The sequence below is a fragment of the Haemaphysalis longicornis genome, unplaced genomic scaffold, assembly GCF_048455015.1.
Source record: "Haemaphysalis longicornis isolate Haplotype H1 unplaced genomic scaffold, Haemaphysalis longicornis Haplotype H1 scaffold_62, whole genome shotgun sequence".
Taxonomy (NCBI): Eukaryota; Metazoa; Arthropoda; class Arachnida; order Ixodida; family Ixodidae; genus Haemaphysalis; species Haemaphysalis longicornis.
This window is the reverse complement of record NW_027526410.1, coordinates 114,710-122,421: the sequence shown is the minus strand read 5'-3', so window position 1 is coordinate 122,421 and position 7,712 is coordinate 114,710. Positions and strand designations below refer to the sequence as shown.

At 53.2% G+C, this 7,712-nt stretch overlaps 1 pseudogene; it reads right to left on the bottom strand.

The window, feature by feature from the left end:
- Window positions 1-500: 500 nt before the first annotated feature.
- On the bottom strand, window positions 501-2,916 carry LOC144144104 (uncharacterized; annotated as a pseudogene).
- Window positions 2,917-7,712: the final 4,796 nt, after the last annotated feature.

Genomic DNA, 7,712 nt, shown 5'->3' with positions numbered 1-7,712 from the left:
TCAACCGGATAAACGATGAAAAGTGGGCTAATTTAAGCCAGTCTACGCAGTGCAAGCAAAAACGGAAACTTGACAAATTCACTTCAGTGTCCCTATAGTAGATAACACGAAGCTCGCCCTCACGGTCAACACTTGAATGTAGAATCGGTTGTAGGTGAGCATTGCCTGAGACTGATGTTACAATATGATTCTTTATTTGCATAGTTCGGTCTTAGTAGTCGTTATCCTACACATTCGAAGAGGTCGTGGTCTTCTTCGCGGAGAGTGGTGGATGCCAAGTCATTCTACGCTTGCTTGACTTTTACGAGCTCTTCGTCATTTACAGTCCAGACGAAACTCGCGCTGGCTACTGCACAGGCGCTTCATACAAAGGGGAATAACTAAGTACCGTTTAAGAGAGAGAGAGCAACTTTAGTAAAGTGCCTGCAGCTCGGTTAGATCCCCTCGCGCGGGGGTCTTTCCGCGACGCGGCCGTGACGTCTTCTCGACTTCTTGTCCCTCTACTTAGGCTCCGGCCTCGCTACTCCCTTCGGCTGGCTTCGCCTGCCCCTTTGTTGGGGCGGTAACCTTTCGTCGGTTTCGCTTGGTCGTTGCCTTTCAAGGGCCGCCGAGATCTGCTGGACGGCCTTGGTCTGTTGTTCCTGGTCGTAGCTTCCCGCTGCGGCTTCGAGATGCGGCGGGATCATAGTCTCTGTCGGCGCTTCGCGCGGGTTTTTGGCACAGTCCCAGAGGATGTGAGCCGCTGTGGCTCTCTCCTTCTGGCACACTCGGCACAAGTCACTCTCGTACACGCTCGGACACACGTGCCTCATCAGCACCGGGGTGGGGAGGGACCCCGTCTGCAGTTGCCGGTATATCACCGCTTCCTCTCGAGTCAAGCCCGGGTGGGGTGGCGGTACCTTTCGTCTGCGCAGTCTGTACCACTTCACGATCTCGGTGTAGGTGGTCATGCTGTCCTTGGTCTCCCTCCACCATCACGACTGGTCGGCTTCTGCCGCAGCGGCGCGGTTGGTTAGTCCTCGCGCCACCGCGTTTGCCGTCTCGTTATGGTTGGTGTTGCCCCGGTCCGACACATCGATGCCCACGTGTGCCGGGAACCACTTGATGGCCACGCACCTCCTCTCACCGGCGAGGTCGACCGTGCGTAGTACTCGTGCGGCCTCCCTGCACACTCTCCCTCTGGCGTAGTTACGCACCGCCGTTCTTGCGTCGCACAGCACCATCGTGCACCCAGGGTCGGCGATGGCTAGGGCGATGGCCACCTCCTCTGCCCAGTGCGCCTTCTGGGTTCTCACGCTCGCTGCCGTTATCGTTTCGCCAGTCGACGCCCTGACGACCGCCGCGGCGTAGGCCCTCTCGCTCTCCTGGTACTCCGCCGCGTCCACGTACATGGCCCCTTCGTCTCTGGTGTGGAGGTCCACGAGCGACTTGGCCTTCGCCATCCTTCGCTCCTTGTTGAACTCGGGGTTCATGTTCTTCGGTAACGGGCATACCTTTAAGTGTCTGCCTGTGGCTTCTGGCACAGGTACCTGTTCGTTTTCGGCTCCCTCCTCCATCGGTGTCAGACGCAGGTCGAGCAGTATCTGTCTGCCCGTTCTCGTTTCCGAGAGCCTCGAGATCTGGGCGGTCCTCTGCGCCTCCGCGATCTCCTCCAGGGTGTTGTTCACCCCCAGAGCCAGAAACTTCTCGGTGCTCGTGCAGTCGAGGAGTCCGAGTGCCGCCTTGTACGCTTTGCGTATGAGCGCGTTGATCTTGTTTCGCTCGCACTGCCTCCAGTTGTGGAACGCTGCGACGTACGTGATGTGGCTTATGGCGAAAGACTGCACCAGTCGGGTGAGGCTCTCCTCCTTCATGCCTGCCTTTCTGTTTGACACCCTTCTGATGAGCCGTGTGGCCGCGGTGACTTTAGCCGCGAGGCGGTTCACCGTCTCGCCGTTCACGCGCTTGCGCTCTATCAGCATGCCTAGCACTCGGATCCTCTCGACCTCTGGGATCGTGTGGCCGCCGCTCGTTCTGACCTTGATCTTCTGTTCCTTCGGCGTCTCTTCGTCCCCTCTCTTTTTCCTGGTCGTTCTCTTCGGAGGGATCACCAGCAGTTCGGACTTGCTCGGGGAGCATGCGAGTCCGGACCCGTCCAGTTGCTCCTCGATGGCATCCACTGCTTCTTGCAGCGTGCTCTCTATTTGTCCGTCGCTTCATCCCGGGACCCACAGCGTTATATCGTCGGCGTAGATGGTGTGTCGGACCCCGGCCACTCGCGAGAGTCGTTCGGCCACCACGATCATCACTAGGTTAAAGAGCAGCGGCGAGATGACCGAGCCTTGGGGGGTCCCGACGCTGCCGAGCTTCTTCTCCGGGAGCTTCAGGTCACCGGCGTTGACCTCGGTGGTCCGCCCCGTCAGGAAGTCCCTGATATATTCGTACGTTCTCTTCCCCATGTTCAGTCGTGACACCTGGGCCAGGATCGCCGAGTGCCTCACTTTGTCGAAGGCGCTTTGCAAGTCCAGGCCCAGGATCGCCCGGTTGTCTCTCGTGTTAGCGTCGTCGTCCAGGATCTCGTTCTTCAGCTGTATCATGGCATCCTGCGTCCCGAGCTTGTTCCGAAACCCTATCACGGTGTTCGGGTACACCTCCGCTTCCTTCAGGTACCTTTGCCATCTGTTCATTAGAACGTGCTCTAGCGCCTTGCCCACGCAAGACGTGAGCGAGATTGGCCGGAGGTTCTCGATGTTCGGTGGTTTGCCTGGCTTGGGGATCAGGATCGTCTTGGCCGCCTTCCACTGCTTCGGCAGCTTCCCGGCTCGCCAGCACCTGTTGTAGTACGCCGTGAGGTTCTCGATTGCTCTCTCGTTCAGATTCTTCAGTGCTCTGTTTGTCACGCGGTCGGGTCCGGCGGTGGACTTGGTGTTCAGGTCGTGTAGGGCCGCTGTCACCTCCCACACTTCTATGTCCCTGTCTAGCCGCTCGTTGGTCTCGCCCTGGTAGTCCGAGTGTGTCTCCGCGGGGGTGGCCGGCAGGTACTTGTCGTCGAGGCGCTTCTTCACCTCGGCCTCTCCGTGCTCGGCCAGCGCCCTGTGGAGTGTCTTGGCCAGGTTGTCGTGCTGGTGAGACTTGGTCATGGTCTCGTCCAGTAGGCGTCTTAGCAAGTTCCACGTCTTGCCACAGTGCATTTGTCCATCCGCCGCGCTGCAGGTTTCGTTCCACTGCTGCGCGCATAGGGCCCTGCTGTGCGACTCGATCACGCGGTTAAGTTCCGCGATATTCTTGCGCAGTTTTCTGTTCATCCGCTGCGTCTTCCATCTCACCGTGATCGACTGCTTGGCCTCGATTAGGTGGGCCAAGCGGCTGTCCACTCTGTCGACGCGCGCGTCCGTTTCGATTTCCCTGGTGGCCTCCCTCGTCTTCTGCACGATCTCGTTGGCCCACTCCTCGATGTCCGTTATTTCGCCTTGATCTTCAGGCAGCAGTCGTCGGAAGGCGTCCCAGTCCGTGAACTGGTGTTTCAGCGGACTTTTGCCGATCTCTTCGTTGGCCCCAAGCGTTACGGTGACCTCCACGATAAAGTGGTCGCTGCCCAGTTCGTGTCCTGTATTCCGCCACCCGAACTCCGCCGTGTCTCCGCTCCTGCCCCTGGCGAACGTGAGATCTGGCGTGGTGTCCCGGGCGACCGAGTTGCCCGTTCTCGTGGGGAACGCGGGGTCGGTGATCAGGCTGAGCCCCAAGTCCGTGGCGTCTTGCATTAGGTCTCTGCCCTTTGCCAGCGTTCTGGAGTAGCCCCAGGCCCGGTTCTGCGCGTTAAAGTCGATGCAGATTACCAACCCATTACCGGGCCCCGCCGTTTTGCTCGCCTTGTGTAGCAGCGCCTTGAATTTCTGTCTGCCGTGCGACGGGCTGCTGTAGACGTTCGTCAGGAATGTGCTCTCCCTCTTCTTTTTCTTCCCCGTGATTACCTCTACCATGGTGTGCTCTATCGTGCTCTTGCTTAGTAGTTCATGCTCAACGTATGTAATGCCCCTTCGGACCAGAGTGCAAACCCCCCGGCCTGGCCTACCGGCCGCAGTTTGCGAGCTGGGCGGGCTGGCGTGGATCCGGTATCCCGGGAGTCTGGCCTCTTCGGTGCGGGTCTCTTGCAGCATGATTACGTCTGGCTTTCTCGGTACTTGTTGTAGGTGCTGCTGTAGTACCGCCTTCTTTGCGGCGAAGCCGTTGCAATTCCAGTGCCAGACCAGGAGGCACCTCGTCGTTACTGCTGTGGTTGCTGTGGGTGACCCGTCCATGCTTGTTGGAGGTTGGCCATCTGCGTCACCAGATTTTGCACTGTCGTAGCCAGCTGCTGGCACGTTCTCTCGAGCGAGGTGAACCGGTCGTCTATCGACTTGGTGAACGTCGTTCGAACGTACTCTTCGAAGTTGTCGAGCCTCTTCTCCATCCGGTCGAGCCTGTCTTCGAGGTTGTCCATCCTCTCGCTGAGTTTACGCTCTTTTAGGTTCTCGATTGCCCTTTTCTTGGGCGCAGGGCCCGCTGCCGCCGCCCTCGGCTTCGTTTCTGCTTCCAGTTCCATCTCTACTTGTTGTGCCGGTTGTGGTGTTTGCTGTTGTTGTGGCTGCGTTTGTATCCGCTGCATTATGGCCGCTGTCGTCTTCTTGATTTCTTCCACTTCCCTGATGATTCTGTCGACCGTCGCCTCCAGTTCAGTGTTCCTCCGCCCGAGTTGCTCGGCCACCTGTCTTAGCGTCTTCATCGAATCGCTTTCTTCCTGGGTTTTCCCGCCGCTTTGCTTTGGCGGCACCACTTGCTGCTGTTGCTGTCGTCGTTGGGGCTGCTGCTGCGGCTGCGGCTGCCCTTTCTTGGCAGCTCCCGACTTCGTAGCGTCGGCCCAGCTGACTCGGTCTCTGGATTGCGAGCGGGCACGGCGTTGGCGGCTCGCGCTCTGGCTTCGGTTCCTGCTCTGGCTTCGCGCGCGCGACTCATGGAGGCGGCTGCCGCCGGCTGCGCCGTCAAATGTATTTTTTTACCCTGTCGAAGGCGATAGCCGCTTCCTGAACTGGCAATCCACTGCTACCTTTACGGCTCTCTCTCTCTCGCTGTCAGCGTTCAAGTTCGTAAGCGCCAAAATATTATTCGGGCTGCCTTGCACTCAGTCGCTATTTCAGTGTGGCGGTAGAACTATAACTCCAAAAGCTTACAAATGTTACGTTTGGACCAGTTGCTACGGGGTCGTTGACTTACGGTTCCTTTGTGGGTTTATGATACACTTCCCGGAGTATTGGCTCCGTGACCCAGTCCTTGTCTACTCGCTTTGGTGACCCGCGCATATTGCTACTAACTGTAGGGTCATGGACCGGTTCCCATCACCGTCAATGTAAAGTACCTCCAGCTGATGCAGTAAAAACCCACCCATACGTTGCCCACAAGAACCGGCGCTTCTTGTGACACGCGAGATGATTAAACGAGAGCGAGAAAGGCCCAGGAAGTGCAAAAAAGACAAAGAGAACATCCTGAGGCTAAAAGAGGCAAGATTGGGAGAGAACCAAACGCTCTGGGGAGGAGTAAACGAAGAACGAAGGTAAACGGCGAATAGTAGGATAGGGAGAGGATGAGAAAATTCGACCACACCGGTTTTAATAAAACAACTGACGTGCTGTATATCCACCTCGCCAATATATCTGCAATAAAATAATTAAAATATCTTGGAGTCAGAAAAAACAGAGAAGGCAGTCCGTGTACACAAGCCTACACCTGTACAGAAGAAAATTTTAACTTGATTTTCCCAGTGAGACTAACGCAACGGCTATGAGTTGCGGCCAGAGCTTCAGGCAGTAAAAAGCGTATTTATGTACATAAAATATGCAAGGAAAACTACTTTTTTTACCTCTAGCATCGTAAGTCTAGGTGCCGTAATTTTTCACTTATATGTAAATATACTTTCGAACGAAGACGCCCTCGGCGTGTATGTCCGGGAGCTAAAATAAACACGTTATTCTTTATGGTGGCCCGAAGACATAGCCGTTCGATTCTAACACAAAAGTACTGGAATTATGATGATCTATTCCCCGATTCGAACAAGCACACTGCTCCAGATTGTGTTGAATTTCCCTGTCGCTTTCTTTAGTGCTGCATATCGTCAAAACACCATGAAAAAGCGTAGTTCAGGGTTGAAACTTCTTAATAAAACAGCGCTACTTTGTGTCTTCCACACGTTTTAATGGCCAATCAGCAAACATATACACGAAAAAAGTAGCCTAAGTTGAGGAAGTTGTCTTGTAATGCGATGCATTGTTTATGTAGGTTGTATAGACTGTGAGTTATTTGCTAACAGTTTTTGCTTGGTGAGTTGTTATTGCCCATTTATCTGAAGTTACGCTATTATAACGACGAAATGTGGAAATTCTGCGAAATCCACATTTCTGTGGAAATTTATGGTCTCACACAGTTTGCTAGATTCGCTATTGTTTTTATTTTTTTTTTGGGGGGGGGGTATCAAATTTCTGCCCGAAAAAGTGTGGACATTTACCCTATTATTAACGATTACAGGTAGAACTACCACGAAATCCGCATTTTTGTGGAAATGCAGGGCGTTACACAGGTTGCTATTTTCGCTATGCTTTTCAGTTTTTAGTTGTCGTTTTTGCAAAATTCGATTCCACCATTTACCTTCATTTATGCTACCATAAAAAATAAAGATGTAATTCTTCTAAAATATCCATTATCGTAGGAATGAAGGGCGTTACACGGTTCGCCATTTTTTGCAAGTTTAAATAATTTTCGTAATTTTTGGTTTTACAAATTCATGTTTGGCCTTCTATATCTATTCACGCTATTAGACAGCCAGAATATTCAAGGTCTGGCAGTTTTTGGGATCTCGTTATGTTTGCAATGCCACGAAAAAGCTTTTGCGACAATAATGTTTCCAAATAATTAATTCACGCTTCCTGGAGGACCTGGTCATTACAATGACAAATAAAAGTGGTTTATTGTGTTTAAACTCCAGACAAAACTTCCACTCACTACTCCACAGGCGCTTCACACATAGGGGAATAAATTCCGTTTAAAAGGATTATTTTACACTGACCAAGGCGATAGCGGCTTCCTCAACAGGCGATCCACTGCTACATTTACAGATCAATAAATGTTTCATCTCTCTCTATCTCTCTGTCTGTGTTCGAGTTCGGAAACGTCAAAATATTATTCGTCCTGCCTTTCACTCAGTCACTATTTCGATATATCAATTGGACTATAACTCCAACAGCATAAAAATGTTGCTTTTGGTACGGTTGCTACAGGGTCGTCGATTTATGGAACCGTTGTAGGTTTAAGATACACCGCCAGGGGTAATGGCCCCATGACCCACTCCTCGTCTACTCACTTTGGTGACCCGCGAACAGTGCTACTAACTGCAAGGTCATCGACCAGGTTCTCATCACCTTCAGTGCAAATTACACCGAGCTAATGCATTAGCGAACCACCAATAGGCTGCCCACAAGAACCGGCGCTTCTAGTAACACGCGAGCCAATGAAACGCGAGAGAGAAACGCCCAGGAAGGGAAAAACATACAAAGAGAACGTCCGGTGGATAAAAGAGGCAAGAATAGGAGAGAATCAAATGGGAGGCGGTGGAAATAAATGAAGGGCGACGGTAAAGGGCGAACAGTAGGATGAGGAGAGCAAGATAACAAGGTGAATGAGGGCTGGCAGTGAAAACTCCGCAACAC